The following is a 19,126-nucleotide window of genomic DNA, read 5'->3' on the forward strand; positions in this document are numbered from 1 at the left end:
TTTTATTTCAGTGACTGTGAAGATGAGGTAGCTTCCAAACTGTCTTCATCCCTGTCAACAAGCACTGAAACACTGTCCCGCATATTTGGTGTCTTGATGGATACAGGTTGTTTTAGGCATCCAGCATTCATGTGCAAAACTGGGAAAGCAAAGCAGCACAAGCTGGGTTAGCCAGGAACTAGTCTTCAAGTAGCTTGGATAGACAACATGACCAAGATATACATTGGGACACTAGAAGAGAAATAATGACCCCACAGGTCAACTACCAGTATCATCTGGTAATTTCTGTGTGTATATACTTCAGCTGATGGAGGCAACAAGACCTTTGCTTATAGCAATGTGACAGAGATGGTTACAGTCATCACAAATATGAACTAACTACATTGGCAGATGTAAGAAAATCTTTAAACCCATTTTTATGATTTATTTATTAATTACATAAAGATGAAATTAACCTTTCCATACAACATCAGTTAAAACAAGAGAAACCTGTATGATGTCATACATTTACTTTTTTTTTAAGAAGCAACTGTCTATTTCTACAATCAACAACTTCATTAATGGCAGAAAAATGCAGAAAAGCTGGTAAACATACTTTAATTGATACTATTGCAACTAATTTCTGGTGAACAGACTATCTCCCAAATAACTACTTTGTGACCTGAATATTTTTTCATTTTACCATGTGCAAATATGTCTGAAAAGAGAAATGTGATTTGATTCTCCATTACTAACAGATTCCATGTACTTTGCCTCCTGCTATTTGCACTATGATTGTATAATGCAGGAAGACTTTCACTCCAGTTTTGACTGGAACCAGACCAAAAAAAAAAAATTTGGAAAATGTTTTTGTCAGAATGGTTAATTCTCTTCAGAAAACTGTCTCCTTTTTTTCACTTGATGGACTCTACATGAAAAAACATTTTTTTTTTTTCCAAATGTCAAGCCATGACATTTCAACTTCAGACTCTTCCATCTTTGGAAACAGGCACTCTTTCTGCTTTCCATTTACAGCTTTGGATTTTCTGTCAAAGCTTCTAAATTCATCTCTCGGTTTTGGAGTTAACAAGGTGGTGACTTTTCCAAGGTTTTCCTGCAAGAGTAAAACAAATTTAACTTTTTGTTTAATTCAGAAGTATTCTGTGGAAGTAACTCATAATCTTTCAGGAAAGAGTCTTTACCAAAAACGAGAAAGGATATGGTGAAAATATCTTTTATCACTTTCTATAACAGATATTATGATGAAGGCTGTCATGAAAATGTTGTTCTTCTGCAGAAGACAAAGTAACAGAACTTGTTGTTTCTAATCCTGTCAATCTCATTTGTTTTTGCTGTTCCCTCTGGGACTATTCTCTGACAGAGATACTTGCTAGGAAAACTGAATACAACTAAATTAACATCAGAATAGAAAAATGGGGGGGGAAGTAGTGTCTTCAGGTCCCTTGGGAGATATAGCATGCCTGCAGAAATTTACATCTTTAGAAGTAAAGCAGCTTTGGGGCTAGACTTGGTCGTACATTGCTTTTTAGTTCTTTGACATAATGAGATCAAGGCTGAGACATGAAGGGAGCCCAGGATGTTTGATTCTGGTCTGTCAGCAGCAGGCCTTCTGCTGATGGGGATTGAACAACTAATACTATGTTTTCACTAAGTCATACTGAAGCAGCTTGTGTGACAAATACCACAAATGTGTGTTTCAAAGCCCCATGAGTGTCGTTGCGTTGATTTTTCTGCACTTCCAAATGCTTTATGAAACAAATTTAATGACATTTTGAAACTGGTGGAAGAAATTTTACCATGATATTACAGAAACACTAGCTTAATATTGTAATATAAAACAAAACACAGTAATAATTTCTGCAATCATTTTGGTCATCCTAGAAAATTGGTCTTTTTCAAAGTGATCACAATATTTACTTTTATAAAGGTTAAAAAACCAATCTGAGTCCTCAAAAAAACTTCTATTGATTGTTCTTGATCTTTTACTGAGTTTTGTTGAGATCCTAGCAGTATCCTTCAATAATATCTAAATATCAGCTTTTCTCTCCAAACACAAATATTTCCTTCCTTTTCTGCTAGACTTCACCCGATGAAGCTAAAATTTTTGAGCAAAATCTAGTTTTGAAAATGTTCCTGAGGGATAGCCTGAATGAAGTGCATTTTTGTTTAAAGGCATTAACCTCAAAATAACAGTGCAACTTATCATTTGGGATCAACTTTCAAATGTAACATCCAGCGGATCATAGTTTCTAGCAATTACCTCTTGCAAAGCTGATAGCTTTAGTAGTCCAGTGGACTGGAGCTGTGATGAAGGCTGATGGATGGTGAAGCCAAGGTGGTTCATCACAGGGGCTGGCACTACAAGCAGCTTTTAAGATAAAGACAGGCTTACTGTGCACACACACTTAAGTTCTTTAGCATTGGTGATGATTTATTTCAGAAGCCTGAGAGCTCAATCAGACAGGAGGGAAGTTTTGTACTAAAAATGGATGGGAAAAGGTATTTTGAGGAATGCACTTTGTTCCTAAAAGCTGTCTCAGTCAGAAAGCTCTGACTTTTCTAGCCATGAACTAGACTTTGTAACTGAACTCCCCTCAGATTTCTTTCAATCAGACAAGAAAGCAAGCAGCAAAACACCTCACGTTCACATTTTAGACTATGCTTGAAGGAGGAGGCCATTGTTTCTGTTGGCTTCTCAACAGCAACATGACCCATTGTCCTCCCCATAGGGCACTAAGCTCCTGAAGTAGCTGAGAGATTTCCTGCTGGTTGTCATGTGTAACCGTTACGCTCAATTAGGCCCAGAGCCACTGAGGAAGAGGGTGTACTCAGGCTCTTATAGCAAAAAAACCCTATTAATTTATTCTTATACAAGGTATAATATTCTGTAGAGAAAGATGAAATTATTTTGTGCAGCTAAAAATTACCACTATTTTAAGCCCTGCAATTACCACTGCTTTAACTCCTGCAAGGTCCTAACTTTTTCTCTACAACCTCTTTTGACTCATATTCTCACTATCCAAAATAGTAAAGTCCAGTTACAGAATAGTTATCATCTTCCTGAAAGATACAGCAGGATGAAGGCAGTGGGAAGAGGAATGTGTATTTGTCTGACTGACTACTAGACTTTCCATTTTGGTGGTTATCAGCTGTTTAAATAGTATTTCCCTTAGGCACTCTAAAGACACAGAATCATATTTTACAATGTGCTTATCCATCAGATAGTAAGTGTTTTAAACAAGTGTCAGTGAAAACTCTACTACCTCCCATCCTTAACAGTATAGCTTGTAAGCTGATGTCATATACTGCTTCCATGAATTAGTGGTAAATGACAAAAACAGCAAAACGTGACTCGAATTTCAGGAGTGCTCATTTGTAGAGATTCCATATAGCATGTAGAAGTGTTCTGTCCTCTAGCTATGATTGCATGAAGTTTGTATTAGATAAATACATTCACTGAAGCAAAATCTTCCTACAAAATTAGAAACAGTTAATGAATAGTAATTTTTTTCTCTCCTTTCAAAGACATTTTAACTTATCATTGAGCCTTTGCACTCAGGTTTATAACAGTATTAACCATAAAAATATTACTCTTTACAAGGTTTATTTTAAGTGATATTATCAGAGATACTATACTCAAACTTGGCAGGAAAGGACAGACTAAAAAGATCTTTGCAGGTTCTAAAGTAGACACAGTTCTATAATGCATCTCTACCTAATTAAGTCTGAGTTTACATTTCCAATGAATCACTTGATATTCCTGGGTATATCCATGCCTCCATCAAAGAACTGAGTGTTATGAACAATGGAGTCAAATTACATTCAGAATTTTTTCAGTCCTACCATGAATGAAAGGAATGTCTATAAAGGGTAAATTAGATAAAGTAATCTCAGTCACACTATTAAGGCAGCTTTCTGATACACGGGCAAATGAGATTCTCATTAAAAAGACTCGGTATTGTTAAATACTTCCTCATTAAGGATTTTATTGACTGAAAACCAGGGCAGAAAGAGCAGAAATGAGCAATTGCAACATAGACTATTCACATTCAAAATATTTTTTCTGTACTCAGAAAAGCTGTCTTTTATGTTTTATCAAATATTTGTTTTTCTTGACAAGACTTTGGTCCAGTCTCTGGGCACAATGTATGCACATACAAATCCAGTTCTTGCCACCCAACCCCTTTCAGGTCTCAGCTGCCTGTGTCCCTGGCTAGCTGTGCACCACAACAGGATGTGCGATTTTACAGGCTTTAATTGAACTGGCTCATATTATAGCTGCAAACCACTTCCAACACAGCCTCCCAACCTCCTTAGCCACTGGAGATGCCAGCATGGACTCAAGTGGCTGACACAGATGTCTGAACTCAATGGTTATCCAAATTAGCTCAATCACACTGAGCTTAAGTATATCTACATACACTGTGATCCCTCTTTTGATGCATCTGGAGTTGTACCTCCCCTCTTCGTATCACGCTGGGAGATGGGGGTGTAAAGAATGAATGACCTCTTGCAATTAAACTTGCTGCTTTCAAAAGATCCCCAGAAAGCTGTTTTATAAGGATGCCACATTTCCTTCTGCTTTCAGAGGATATCCCTTATTAAGCATTTTGACTGAAACTGAGTGAAACTTATGAGTTCACTTTCCATTCTGTATTTCAAGCATCGTGTGCCAGTTTTGAAAGGTTAGGTCGGATTCTGCCATTCTTGCCTGCTTTCAGCCCAGCTTCTGGAAATACTAGTGAGCCATACAGTAAATGTACTAGTTACTGAGCAAGGTTCTCTTAACAGTTGGTAGAGATGTTAGCATTTAACCCATAATAAAATTACCCTAAAATTGATGCTCTCAAGTGCATTTGCAACTGCATTGAAGTTCATTGTGCCCAAACACCTTTATAAATATTAATTAAAACTAAAACTCTGTTGATAATGCAGCACATTCTGAGCTCTGAAGAGCTGCCATTGTACCATACTCTTATAATTTTAATGTAATTTTAGTATAACCTAAATTATATTATATAAAAATCTAAAATAATGTAAATTAAACTATAGAGTATACATGTATGGATTAAAATAATTCAATATAATGTAAATTATATTATATGATATGAATTCAATGTGACTTGGGGATGCAGAGTTCCTCAGCAGTATAGCAGCTCTTCACCTGTCCATCAGTTCCCCATAATGTCAATCCCTCAAACGTAATTTTGTGGAGTTATAATTCAGAATTTTGGTAATTGTAAACCTGATATAAAAAGGGAAAATATGAATTTTTGTTTAAATATACATGTATCAAATTACCAGGATAATAATAACTAAGAAACTGATATTATCTTGAAAGCTTCTCTGTAATTTGGACCCTGCTAATGCCATACATGGGAGCAATCAAAGTATAGCTCTTCTGGTTCATCCTAGCCACTGCACAAGAAAAAAAAAGGCTGATAAGGAAATTTTGTATCTTTGAGATCTCTGTGTTCAAAGATCTAAATATTTTAGGGGAGCTCTGTAAGTCTTATGTCTTGAATTGGAAAGTAATCCTTGAGCTTCATATGTTCATGTCCTTTCACTCCCTAGAAAAGAAGAAGCTTTAGATAGCTATAGTTTCTTGTGGACCTACATACCTGTTCTCACCAATCTGCAAGCAAGCATACACTGGGACTGGTTCCCTGTGCCTGCTTTGAAGAGGTAAGGAGAAAAAATGTCCTGAGCTGGGCTAGCAGCCAGCTCCTGCCCTCTTAGCAACTCACCCAGTGGAAAAACAAGCCTAGATTCCTGTCTGGGCAGAGACTGAAGCAGCTCCCTCTGGGAAGAAAGGTGAGAGCCAGAATTGTAAAGTACAGGTGAAAAGGGAGGAGGAAGAAGGCTGCAACTTCATCTTGTAGGGCCAGTTAGCAGCTAGGCTGGCTCTATGCCCCAGCAAACCACCACTTCAGATGGCAGCAGACGAGCCTTCCCTGAAAGTTTGTTTATGACTGTGCAATTATACTGTTACTGTGAAATAAAGAAGTCATATAGTCTATAATAATTACATGTATGTAGTTACGGGATTTAATATCATATTATGATGAAAATGTCATATAGAATGTCACAATCTTCAAGTTCCTTTTTATTGTTGCTATAATGGTGGTTTTTTGCTCTGGAAAGTGCTTTCATCCCTAGAGTTATATATCAAAGCAGACAACAAGCTGTTCACAAAGAAGGTTGTCAGAACTGAACATTTTTTATTGCTATAATTATATCATTGTTAATACAGATATTTAAAAGATTAATTACCAAAAGAATATATTATATCTATTTCCCATATTTTAGAGGACACAGAAAAAGCCTCACTGTTCTTCCAATCTTTGCAGTGGCCTCACTAAGTTCCTGAAAGAGTTGCATTTCACAGATTCCATGCTTCACATTTTCAGTCACAAAAGAGTTGTATTTGTCTTGAAATTGTATCCAGGATGAGTTCTCAGCTACTTTGTTTCTACTATAATTAAATGCTGGGACTCTACTAGGGCAGAGGTGATTCATTCCCACTGTTAGCCACCACTGCCAGTGACAGGTATGTCCAAAGGTCCATCTCTTCCAGTGCCTGAGTTCAAACAGACGATCACTACAGCAGACCAGCCTTCTATGCGCTGGTGCTGGCTTCAGCTGGCTTACAGCAAATGCTTTTAAATGTAAGAGTTGTCTTACTTTTCAGCCAAATAGCCATGACTTCTAGATGAATACCGTGTTTCAGAGAGCTGGAATGAAATGAGCTAGTGATGTTTAACATCTCTTTGAAACATGCTCTGCAGCCATGGGGACCTTGAGTCTCATCTACAGCAGTAATGCTGGCAGTGCAAACCTACTTTTTTTTTCTCAGAACAGACAAAGCTTTTGTTCTTTGCTTCTTTTTTGAATCAGACTACCACCTAGACAAGATTGTTCTTGAGAGCACTTGTGACAAAAACTTTTTTACTTCCAGTTTGAAAATCAGACAGTAGTAACAGGAGAAAGGCAAAACAAGGTCTCTATTCTAGGATGCAAATAAGGGTAAGAAGCATTTCCAATTATAATCAATGGCTTTTGACTGGTTATTGCTTACTCTGACCTCCCATAAACAGTGAAACAATCTTAACACAGGCAATATCAGAGCATTTATTTTCACACATGGACCCTGCACTCACATCTGGTGATGGCTCTTAGGATGCACAAACCACCTCCAGCTCTGAGATCTCCTTGGACAATGCGCTTGCACACTGTTTTTGCCAGCAATGCAGGGCTCATTCAGCTCCTCCTTTCCTGAAGATTTGTATCCTGTTTCCCACCTCAGTGCTTACAAGCTGTTCAGACTGGCAGCTGGATCAGACACAAATATTTTCATAGCCTTTATCTCTTGTGAAAACAGCAGGAATTATGACCTTGTTGCTAACATGGTCTTTCTACACATTCTCTTCTCTTAACTTACCTTTTAACTACATCATCTGTCTTCTTTTTTTAGTTTGTTGTTTTAGATTTAACCAAACAGTTCTGACTCTCCAAGGCTTCCAAGAGACTCCAGCTGTTTTTTCCTTTCCTCAAAACATTTCTGATGCAATTCTTACTACTCCCTATACTAGTGTTACCCCATTTGTAGTGCATGGGCCACAGATGATCCACAATATATTGAGCAATCTAAGAAAAAATCTGTTTAGAAAGCTCACAATGAATGTATTCCTTTCTCTTCTCTTCCACACCTTGTTGGTTCCCAACCAGGCAAACATGCAAAAAGATAAAGGGGAAGGGGGGTGGGGTGGGGGTGGGGTGGGGGCATCAAAGATAAAAACTAGTTAAAATTTTGTACATTTGTTACATGATTGTGAATAAAAAACATCCTGTCAGTATTGCATTCTCACACAACATATCCAGTGTTAAATTAATGCTAAAATACAAATGCAGGGCTTTGAAATCTGTCTAACTAGAGACCTATTATTGTTATTATTACTATTATTATTACTATTATTATTATATTGGTTTATTGGTTTATTCATTTATACTTAACCATTTTTCCTGCCTGCCTTTTTTTTATTCCTTTTTTTTTTGTTTCATTTAAGAATATGTTGAACGTAGCCACCTAAAAGTAAGGAAGCAACATAACTGTCAATGCTTTTCAAATTAAAATCACCAAGTTATATTTGTCTTGAAATTGTATCCAGGCTGAGTTCTCAACTAATTTGTTTATTATCACCAAGTACTGAAATATCAATCTGCAGAAAATAATTGCAGTGTTAGAACTTTAAGCCAAAGAAGCAATACAGTTGTGAAATGTTTGCAACACAGAATGGCTCCATTTCAATTTCATAAATACTTAGTAGAGAGCAAAATTATGTTGAATGGCAGATAGCTTCCCACCTGAGGGAAAGTTTGCTTTAGAAAATAACATCTTCAAAGTGAGTAAAAACATGATGAAGCCTTCAGTGAAAAGTAGTGGGCTTGTGAAGTCAAAGAGAAATTGATGAATGTTGTGACATTTCCTCATCTTTCTCAAGAATAGTAAATGATAATACAATAAATTAAATAGGCAAAAAACTGTTAGAAAATGAGCCGTTGTGTTCTTGCTTTTCAGAACAGATTTGGATATTGTTATTTGGTAGAAAAAGTTATTTTTTCTTGACCCACTACCTAACAATAAAAATGATAAATATTCTAAGGAAGAAGTACTGCTAAGTGAGTTATGTTTAGGTAACCCTGGACTTAAAGAAATGAAGAAAAATTAAGGAAGAAATGGAAACTCTCCATCTTCTGATTTAGATTAAGAAATAAAGCAGTAAGTGTGTTGTTACCATTTGTGGCAGCTTTCTTGTGAGAGTCTTCCCCTCCTCCTCACACCGTAATGACAAAAACATCAAAAGAAAGAATCCACAGCAAGATCCTGTGTTAACCTTTCACACACAAGCTTCACACTATGACCAACAAACTTGCATAAAAGTTATGTCTACAAGGGGTTTGTTAACGTTTTATTTATCTATAGGTTTAATTAAACAATTAAAAGTATTCCATTTTTCTGAAAGCAACTATAACCACATCAAGAAAATCCTGATTTCACAATTGTTGCATTAGTTTCCTAAATATTTTATTTATCATATTTTGCCTCTTTCCTTCCTTTATTCTGTAACCAACAAGTAATAAACAGAAAATGCCATGTGGATTTTTTTCCAAAAAGGCTCTAGCAGCAATGCACCATTGAAACATGCTCTGCTGGAGACTGAAATGCCTTTGATTTTGTATGATAGTTGACAGAAATATAGTAAAGGAGATGGTATATTTGCCAAAGATATATTCTAGTTTTATATAGGCAACTGCCTATGTTCCACTATTTTGTGTGAGATTTTTGACCAAAAATGCATTAAAAACAGTGCCCCTTGTTTTGATTTACTAAACAGTTTGGCTTGGATAGAAGGGTAGGTTCTACTGATTTTTTTATTCTATTTTATCTTTTAAATGAACAAGTATTGTGACTGCAACCTCTGTGATTTCTCCTTTATTTCTACCTTAAAAAGCAGAAACATTCCTATCTGAATTATTGATCCTTCACATCTCTTCTACAGAGGCTCACTGTCTTTTGGAGTACACTTAAACTCTTTGGTTATTTCTTCTGTTGTCTTTCTATTGCTTAGATAAGGGGGTCATCATTTTTAATATGAGGAATTGTCTCTCTCTCTCAATGTAGTGTTTCCCCAAATTTTTATTTTACACATAGATTCGGCTAGCATCAGGTTAACTCACCACCGTGATACCCAAATTTCCTTCATTAAGTAGGTTTCCATCAAGTTGTTCTGCACCCCCATATTAATTTTACTATGCTATCTTAAAAAAAAATAATAATATCCCAGAATTATTCCTGAAAACTCGTATTTTCAGTCATTCCCAGTGGTTGGCTAGTATTTTCTTTTTTATGAAGCTCCTCCTTGAAGACATGTTTACATGCACACTGTGGTGTTATTATGGAGAGAAGAACTACCTTCAAATATAATAGCTTAGAAACCAGAAGTAATTTTGCCATCCCAGAACAGAGCTCTGCATGAGGTAATTTATAATGTCGAAAAACATTATGGTATTCAGCCCACTGTAGCAAGGTTGTTTTAGACTATAAAAAAACCAAACACCTTTTTAATAATGCAGTTTTATGAACAAAAATGCTGATGTAGCATTGCCTTGACAAAACCCATTAGTCCTTTGCTCCGTAGTAGCACTTTATACATGCCCCTGTAACCTCCTTCTATTCAGAAGAATATAGCATACTCATGACTGCTATGCAATTATTTGATATCTTAAACCCATTGCAAATCTGATAAGCATTGCACTCCAAAGAACATACATCCATATGCAATAGTGCTATTTACACAATTCAGCTAGAGGCTTTTATGTGTTTACTGCTGTGCATTTTCCTGTATCACAAATACTCTTCCGATATTTTCCCCCTGCATACACGCATACATTTGTAATATTACAACCCCAAACTGCATAGAGGATGTTTGAAAATTGACATGGAGTGCTCAAGAGAATTGTCTGAACTTTTCGGGGGGTGGGGGTGGGGGGTGGAATCCTTCTCTTGTCCCATGTTCTTTCCTACAAGGAAGAGAGGTTGACTTCTAAGGAAGTGATTAAGGCTCATTTGATCAGAGGCTCATGTTACCATGACAACACAGAGGGATTAAACTCAGTTATGTGAAAGACAACTGAGTTGATGCCAACCACCTCCTCACAGAAAATCAAGAAGAGACTTAAGCAATTCTTCACCATCCGAAGGACATCTGGGCTTCTTCAGCATTCCCTGACCTGTTGTATGGGTGGTTTGGTCCTTACAGGCTTGAGAGTTTATGCCCTGAGCAGTACCCAAAGGAAATCTCTGGTAAGCGAGAACAAGGGTCTGCATGACATTTCATGCTTGTCACGTACATCCATCGCTCTGAACACATTTTTTGTGTGAGTCAATTTCCGTTTGTATTTCAAAATGGGTAGCCAGCATACTCACTGATTCCCAATGAGAAACATTTTTAAGAATGTTACAGCTTCTTCCTGAGGTGCCTCTATCCACTTAAGAATCACATAAGATAAGTGGAGATACTAAAATGCAGTGTGTGGAAATGTTTTAGCAAGAAAAATGTAACTACCACTTCATTGTCTTAAAAACATGGATGGAAGATTACAATGGTAACCTCAAAGTGAAAAATTATGCATTCAAATTTTAAAACTATTTTCTTAAGCTCAGTTGGAGCTGGAATGAGACCAATTAGATGCACTCCATAATACAACGGACTCATTGCAGAATGGTTTTGTTCAATTCACTAAAGAAAAATTAGCAGCTTACTAAAGAATTTTTTTCAGTATGATATTTCCAGACATAAAACTCCTAGGCTCATTTGTTTAAAATTAATTAATTCATTTTGAGTAAAAAAGAAATAAAATAGCAGAACCCTGATGGGCCCATTTTCTTTCCCTCATGATAAAGATTTATTTTACTTTTGTAGGCAGCTTTATAGACATCAGACCATTTGATGTAACAATGTTTTGCTGCAGCTATGAGAGTCCAGACATGTCTAAAGATTTTTTAACTATCTGTTGGAAGGTTTTGCTCTAGTATCCTTATCCCAAAAAAGGATCATAAATACATTCTAGTAAACTACACCTACCTTGCTTAGGCAACATCGGAGCTGTGTTCATGCACAATAAGCTTCCACTTAATAAATTGTTCTACTATGTTAAGAAAAGTGTGATCTCATAGAAAGCACCTTTGCAGAGACGGACCAGAGGGTCCTGATGGACAACAAGTTTACGACCAGCCAGCAGTGCACCTTTGATTGAGGGTTGTGGTCCTTCCATCTGGAGTTCTGGGTCCATTTCTGAGCTCCCCAGAACGAGAGACAGGTGGAGAGAACAAGTTGCCTGGGGACAGTCCAGTGAATGGCCACAAAGAAGAGTAAAATAAGGGTTTAAAGCATTCATCTCGTGAGGAGAAGCTAAGAGAGCTGGGGCTGCTTAGCCTGCAGAAGGAAAGTCTCAGAGGGATCTTATCAATGTGTATATATACCAATCAGGGGTGGGAGGGGGGTAATGGCAAGGATCGAAGTAGTTAGAGAAAAAGCTGTGCTTCTTCAATGCATGATATGCCTGGCAGCTCTGGAATTGATAAAGCCTGACTGTTTTATTAACACTTTCAGGCAATTTGATAAGCACAATTAAACTTCAGAGATTTAGGCATCAATCATAGTACAGGACTAGATATACTACCTTTCTGTGAAGGTACTTCTATCTGATCTGAAGTAGAAATGCATAGGATCTCAGAAAGTAATTTTGAAAAGCCACTAGGCACCCAATCGAATTCCTTTATGAATAGTTGATCTCCTGCACAGCTATCAGTGTAATTTAAACTTGGTATATTTGAGTGCACTGGAGAATTACTCCTTCGCTTGTGTAAGCAAGTCTTTGTACCCAGGACAAGAATATTAAAACCAGAGCTTATCTTACAGTGGTGAACACCATAGAATACTTCTATTCTGCATTTAAATGTTAAAAAGAATAAAGATCTGTTAATGGACCAGTCAATTATAGAAGATAAAGAGAGACAAAAGGTAGGAAATGAACAAAGAAAATAAAAGAAAGAACAGCAGGCAAAAATATAGTTTAAAAAATAAATTTTAAAAAGGCCCACATAGGAGATTTAGACTATTTAGATATGAAAAAAAACTTTGATTACAGAAAATGCCATCCATACACCTAAGCCATGAAACAGACAGGAACAAAAGAAGTGATGAAACAATACCATGAAATAAGAGGACCCTTCATTAGAAAGAAAATTTGCAGAAAAAACAAAAGATATGACTAAGATTTTATTCTAAGGAGCAAAGTAGATAGCAGTCTGGAATTTTCTCCATGTTAACGTCTGCAGCAGGGTAATTTGTTTGAAGCCCTATTGTAAGATATAGGTGAGAAGTTGGACACTGGTCCCTGGAAGGTGTCCAGGACAAAAACTGTTGCCTCACTAAAATTTGAGAGTATTGTCATGTCATTGTCATGTCATTTTCAGACCTGCTGAGATATGCAAATTCCCATAAGTAACATTTGTAGATACTAAACACCACTGAAACCCCACTGAAGCAAAAAACCTTAGTTTAAGCTGCTTAATCAGCCTCTGCCACATTAGACCCTATTCTTACACACACCCCATATCTTACTCTTCCATCACATTTCATTTGTGCCATACCAGATGGAGGTACAAACACGTAGTGAAACACCTTGATTAAAACTGATCCAGTTGTTTTTGTTGGGATTTTTATATATATATATAAAAAAGGGCGGTTCTCATGCATCAGCTGTGCTAGAACAAGGAAAGAAGCCAGGCAAGAATGGTGGAAAACTATGGCAGACAGTGCTGTCCATTACAGATAGATGATAGGCAGATGGAACACCATCTTCTTATAGTGATAGATTACAACATCCCTACAACTGTCTTAAATCAGCCTTGCTGGCTGCAGTTGACATTGCAGAAGGCATATGGGTAATTTACCATGATGTAACCACAACATGTCTGAAAAGGGTTGAAAAGATCTTTCAGTTCATTGTTGATGAGGTAGGAGCCTCACCCTCCAAAAGTCAAATTTCTGTCTCAGTTTCTGCTGTCTAAGCCAACTACTTCCCTTAGACCAGTTGAGCACTCATCTGCTCAATAAATGAGTAGAAGAGGGTTTGAGTAATGAGTTGACATTTCTGACCTGAGTGCACTCCTGAGGCTGTCTGAGTAAGAGATCTAGTGCAACAGAAGAGCTGGGAGCAGTATAGCCTTTTCCAGAGGCTAGCAAATGGCTTTGCCATTTTCTAGGAGTGTATTCCATCTTTGTACTACCTATTAGACATTTCTTCTTTCCACCCAAACAAATAGTATTCATGCTAAGTAGATGTGCAGCACACATTGCATCCATGCTCAGATGATGTAATTCCTACTGCAAGCTAATACTTCTAGGCCAGTGCCTTCACAGAATGACAGAAGATGCATGGAGCACCAGTTTTAGAAAGAAGTCACAGGCTCTCTCAAAGAGACTGAAAATAGTGACCCTGTACAAGACCTAAGTTTCCTTGAAGATGCTATATTCTGCTTTCAGAATCCAGAGTGATCTGTTGGGAAATGATGGCAATGAACATGTTTCCAACAGTGCCTGCTGCAATGGTGGTGAGCTGCTAGCATGTACCTCTGCTTCCTAGGGACCCATGACCCTCCGGGCAGATGCCTACAACTTTTCAGCCCCGTTCATTCTATTGTTCTAGCATTATTATGGGTAAAACAAGACAGCCCAAACATCCTAAAGTAATCTAACTCCCACACCATAGAGTACAAAGATCCTCTTCAGTCCTGAAGAAGAGTTTACTCCAAAACAATTTCTCTGAAAAATCTGTTTTGGAACAGAGTGTTTCAGTGATGTTCTATTTCCCTGAAAATAGTCTAACAAGTTTTTGTGTGCTGCTCTAATTGCAGCTAGAAGGCTCAACCACCTGTTATGCTTTCTGCATGTTTGGAATACTTATGTGAGGAATTAATTCAGCTGTTTCTTCTTTAGTGATTTTGAACCCATCAGAAGTCCTACATCATCTCTCAAACACCTCCATTTAGGGCACTGGAGTTCATGTGCATGGCCTCCTGGGCTGCTGTGATATGCAGCCCTTGTGCTCTTCACTTAAATTCTTTAAACTGGGAAAGAGGAATTCCCACGGTCTTGCAAACCAAGGTGCTGGAGGAACTAACCAAAAATAAACTAGTAAAAATAAAAATGTTCCTCCTCTTTTCCTAAATGTTCTAGTAATCAGGAAAAAAAGAAACAACGCTGATGCTGAATGCATCATTACTGGTGCCAAAGCTGGTACACAACAAACTGCACAGGTCACTTTACATGACTCAAACCAGTTATTTTCAGACCTCGAGCAACATTATCAAATGAATGGTAACATGCAGTTGCCTTTAGTGATGTTTTCAAGGTTTTCTATACAATTGTGACAAAGCAGTATTTCTTCAGTCTCTTGTGGGGTTTCTTGTTTTGGTTTGGTTTTCCCTGTGTTTTTAATGACAGGTGACAATTAGGAATAAGAGCTATGAGAGTAGCCAGTATGCAATACCACCATGTATCTGACAGAAAGGGAAAAGAGAACAGTGTTTGAAAGTAGGAGTGAAGACAGAAACAAATGCTTCCCCAGTGATATTTCCATGTACATTATCAAAACTTCCCCGGTGTATGCACACATGCACTAAAATCTCATCCACATCTGTAGAGAAGTGAGCCTTACTTTTAGCATGCCAATTTACACAGCCTGAACAAGTTGACATGTAGATAGACACTGTCATGAAGGATACGATTTAAACAAAACTTTCTTTCCTTTGGAGGATTTTCCCTATCAGACAGTAGACAACTGATTCATTCTTAAATATCCTTGCTTATTGGGGAAGGGGATGTGGAAATGTATAGAAAGCCCTGCTTCTCTGGGCACATTAGAGATAAATAGCTAGTAAAAGAGTCTGTATTCAGAAATGTCAGTACAGGGAATCCTACATGTAAAAGTATGAGCATCTGTGCCACTTCTGCAAACATCTGCATTTACAGCTGAGAAAACACTGCATTATTTAGGTCTTATTTGTCATATCACCAAATGCCTCAGGCCCTTTCCTCCCTGCATCTTTCCCATTGCCTTTACTAAATCAAGAAGCTTAATTGCTCCTTCTGCTAAGTCTGAAAGATAATTTGTTACTCCCATACATTTTATAAATGTGTTCCTTTCTAGCTGAAAAAAAATATGCTAGTATCCATTAACTATTTTAAGCATAAGCTGTTTTGTTCAATTCTTTTTCCATTTTTTTTCTTATATAGTACTTGTAGTGAACTCAGATTAAAACCGTTCTCATTAAGCTATTCCAAGTAAGCAATTCAGAATTACAGCATGCAGGGAAACCCACCACCTGAATTCTTTGTTGTAGGAGACCACACCATTTATATGCACAGGATTTGACCTTCTGACTAAACTGGAAGAGGTTTTACATAGAGCTTTCATAAAACAAACCAAATTTTTCTTGGTATGAAAAAGTCAGCAGCCATTGCAAATCCAGCCATCTGGCACCGTGGTGTTTCAATTATTTCCTTAGCAGTTTGCTTGCAGCAAATATATTAAATCTCAAAAAAGATATGATCCAAAATAGGTTCTTGCAGAGATACATTATAATGAAAGTGACTTTTAAAGACTGTTTCAGCAATGGTGTATATATATGGGTGTGTATGGATGTGTTCATGTGTACATAAGAATATCTAAGAATTTTAAATCTGTAAAATTAAGTGAGGTTTTGTGGCAATGTATTTGGAAGAAAAAGGGACACCTGGCCTATCAAAAGTCACTCTTGCTTTAGCAGCTTGATATGATTAAAAGTTTTATCTGCTCAGCAAGGCTGCACGGTTGTGCGAGAAAGACACCTGGAACGAAGAAAACGGGATCTTTGGCAGTTAAGCAGGCAGAAGAACAGGAGCTGAGCTGGGAACTGATGACCACAAGAATGTCAACAATTTTAATGATGAGACTAACTGCTTGTATGCTTTTAATCAATTAGTATCTGTATAGCAGCGTTTGAACAGTGTATGTAACCGATAGAATTAAGGTGTGATGCGTGTATGAATATTCATCGTGTATATAGGTTTGCAGAAACTTAAGTATAGTGGCTTCAACTAGGATCATATTGATATGTCGTTGAGTCCATGATTTTGCTCCTGCAGGTTTCTATTGATGTGAAAATCTCCTAATCATAAAGCCTCAGGTACTCAATGTCAAGTAAATGTTGTTAGCCATAATAACAGACACATCATAATTTTAAATCTTTTCATAATTCCATACAATTATCATCATATTGTCATTATAAATATAATAATATAATAAGCATAATATCATATCATACCACATCATATTATATTATATTGTGTTATGTTATATTATGAAATATGATCTAATATAATGCAATACAATGTAATATAGTATAACATAATATGATATCATAATATGTAGTATTATATGATATAATATAATATGATATAATATGAAATGATATAATATAATATGGGTGAGATATTATATTTTTCTTTTCTTTTTAATTAAGCATTAATGCTTAAAGATCTGTAATACATGTTTGGTTGTCAGTGTACCATCCTAACTAAAATTGCTTTTACCACAAATTTTTAAACTTGTAGGGTATCATAAGTTGATATGGTGGGAGATTGACATTACCATTCCCAGTAGTGCATGAAGATCCAGTATGGCGGGGAGATAAGCTAGGGGTTCAATCTTTGCACCATGCTTTCAGTTGATGGTTAGCCACGGGTTATTTTTCTGCTGGCTTTTATTAGCTCTTGCCTCCCTCTACAGTTTTTGGTCTTGCACTTAACTTCACTCAAAAAAAATTTTTTTTCTTTTTTTTTTATAAAGTGCTCATTAAACATTTAAGGAAAATGTTCGTTCCACAGAGACTGAAAAGGTAGACCTGTGTCTGCCCAACAGACTACAAATCATCCCTGACCTGAACATAGGTCCTTAAGGCAGACCAAAGACTAACATGGATCTGACTGGTTAGTACTGGACAGGAGACACTGTACCCAAGGAATGACTATGGCAGGGCTATAGTAACTCAAAATGTCCCTTTAGAAGCTTTTATTAAGAGTTTTTATATTGTACTGCTACCAAATTCCAAGTTTCTTTCAGAAGGAGAAAAAATATCTGTCTTCCTCTGGATCTGAATTACACGTAAGAGTTGGAATCAAGCCCTCCTGGTAGGACAATTACAAGTATCTTACTCATTCAATCATACTTCAATGAAAGCCATCTATTTAATGATATTTAATACCTTGTATATAATACCAATCTTTGTAATTTCCGAAAAGTCTCTCTCTGATAGTGTAAAAGCCAGCACACTTATTATCCACACAATGTTGTACCACAGAATAGGCTAAGCTGATGACGTTGTTCAATCATCAGTGAACTTTATTTTTCTTTTTCCTGAAGGACAGGAGATTTCTGTTGAAAGCTCTTACATTAGATACTGCACATTCAAAAGTAAAACATCAGGAGTGGTTCTCAAAGAATACTTTTCTAGTGCTAATGTGCGTGCAGAATTTTCCAAGCAGCAAGACAATAGATGACCATGACTTACCACCGTTTTGATTATATCTCAGTAGGACTTCTGAATGAGACAGAAACACAACACTAGATCTTCCAGAGAGAGAGAGAGAGAGAGAGAGAGAGAGAGATTATTTATAAAATGCAGTGCAAATCTGGCATGTTAGGTTTTCCTTATTCCCTCCCCCACAATGACATTTTTAATAAACCTCTTATTCTAAATGTTTTCACATATGGCTTTCTCAGTTTGTTTTATTTCACTGTAAGCTCTCAGGGACAGGGACAATTCACATCTGTGCTCCACAGGATCCCAAGCACACTCTTCACACATAACAAACAGCACCATCCCAGCTGTCTGCCTGTTCTGTAATGGGAGGTAATTGGTATGTCCTGTCGCATTGTAATTATGCTGTTCTGCAAATTTTCATTTGCACATTTTAAAGGCAGGCTTAAACTGAAAACCTTGATCTGCGTCATTGTATATCTGTGAGTTCAATGTATTTCTACACAGCTGAATCTCAAGAACAAATGTGAAAATCCTAAGCTTTTATAAAATTTAATTTATAACTCAAAATTGGAGCCCAATTTCAAAATATTTAGAGTCAATGAGCCTCTCTGTTGCTGTCATACTAAGAGATACCTAGTTTTTACACTTACTGGTAAAATACACCTATAATACCACTTGAAGATTATATAGTTGATAATTCCTTCAATGAAATCAGCTTATGTAGTTGCAGAGAAAGAGAGAATGGCAGTAATATATAAAGGAGACAGTGGATCTGAAAACTAAGACTTGGGCTGATATTTAGTTAAGATGTGGATGAACTAGATGGAAAGGGCACTCAAGAGGGACTGTAGCAACAGCAACCCAGAGAGCAGCAGCTTGTTAGTCCAGACTCATATTTAGCACTCTTGACTGTGAAAACATGCAAGGTGAGTAAATGCAGAATGCTTTGCCTTAACACCAGTATGGCCTTTGCCA

At 36.9% G+C, this 19,126-nt stretch overlaps 1 long non-coding RNA gene across 1 annotated transcript in view; it reads right to left on the reverse strand.

Annotated features, from left to right (window-relative positions):
- Positions 1-285: 285 nt before the first annotated feature.
- Positions 286-19,126, reverse strand: part of LOC121085401 — a 99,668-nt gene continuing 80,827 nt past the window's right edge. Inside the window, exons 5-7 of the long non-coding RNA XR_005827041.1 lie at positions 18,179-18,237; positions 10,988-11,079; positions 286-1,093 (exon numbers count right to left, since the gene is read on the reverse strand). This is a non-coding gene — a long non-coding RNA (uncharacterized LOC121085401). The remainder of the gene's footprint in view (positions 1,094-10,987; positions 11,080-18,178; positions 18,238-19,126) is intronic.

The sequence above is a fragment of the Falco naumanni genome, chromosome 3 (assembly GCF_017639655.2).
Source record: "Falco naumanni isolate bFalNau1 chromosome 3, bFalNau1.pat, whole genome shotgun sequence".
Classification (NCBI taxonomy): Eukaryota; Metazoa; Chordata; class Aves; order Falconiformes; family Falconidae; genus Falco; species Falco naumanni.